The sequence below is a fragment of the Suricata suricatta genome, chromosome 2 (assembly GCF_006229205.1).
Source record: "Suricata suricatta isolate VVHF042 chromosome 2, meerkat_22Aug2017_6uvM2_HiC, whole genome shotgun sequence".
Taxonomy (NCBI): Eukaryota; Metazoa; Chordata; class Mammalia; order Carnivora; family Herpestidae; genus Suricata; species Suricata suricatta.
In genome coordinates, this window is record NC_043701.1 from 150,509,439 (window position 1) to 150,510,494 (window position 1,056).

General features: G+C 42.0%; 1 protein-coding gene across 1 annotated transcript in view; it reads left to right on the forward strand.

Annotated features, from left to right (window-relative positions):
• The window catches only part of IFIT5 (interferon induced protein with tetratricopeptide repeats 5), a 5,054-nt gene that overhangs the window by 689 nt on the left and 3,309 nt on the right, over positions 1-1,056 (forward strand). The window lies entirely within an intron of this gene.

A 1,056-nucleotide genomic window follows, 5' to 3' on the forward strand; every position in this document is an offset into this window, starting at 1 on the left:
AGACAGCATGAGCAGGGGAGGGTCAGAGAGAGAGGGAGACACAGAATCTGAAGACAGGCTCCAGGCTCTGAGCTAGCTGTCAGCACAGAACCTGACATGGGGCTCGAACCCACAAACTGTGATATCATGACCTGAGCCGAAGCCGGAAGCTCTATTGACTGAGCCACTCAGGAGCCCCTAAAAATTCCACTTCTGTATTATGAGCCTGTATTATGAGGAAGGGGGAGAAAAAGTGAGAAATAAAAGAAGTACACTGGAGACACAGAAGCTACACCAATATATTATTTTTGTGGAGGAAGGAAGGATGGGAAGAGAGAGGAAAAGAAGAAAGGGAGGAAGGAAAGCCCACAGAAAGAAAAGTCACAGAAACACACAGTGACTAGTATACCACAACATGGGAAAAGCATAAGTTTTAGATAAAAGGAGAGTAACAGATATTTCCAGAAAGATGGGGAAAACGCAAAAGGAAATTTAGTAAGCTTTAGTAGATTTGCTATAAGTGCTACATCCTTCTGAACTTTGGGGTTGTGGGCAACAATAGCTAATACTTATTACCTTATCATTGCCCTTAAAATTCACTTCACAATATTTGTTGAGCTCCCTTTATGCAAGGCACAGTGTAATATCTACAGGGCACATTGGAAACACTATCTCTGAAACCAGGAAGATGAAGAGAAAAGGAAGGACAAGGAAATATTTATTCATTACTGAGAACCTTTTATGTGTAAGATCTTCTAGATAGCCCTTGGTATGTAAGGGTTAAGACATAGCCCTGCTTATACAAAACTTTTAAGTAAAGAGTTAATTACAACTCAGCATAAAGTTCTTTGCAGGTGACCCAGGAAGTGTACATAGTCCAGTGCTGTGGAGATCTGTGGTTTTTACTTGGTGAGGACCCCTTCTTTTGGTTTCCATTTCTGGAACATCTTCCATCTTGCCATTTAGTCTGGGAAGGCACATGATACTCCGGCCATCCCCGGGCCCCAGGGATTTGTTCAGAGGTAGTCCAATTAAAATATAATTTTGCTGAAAATGGACTTCGATGGAACTATCTCC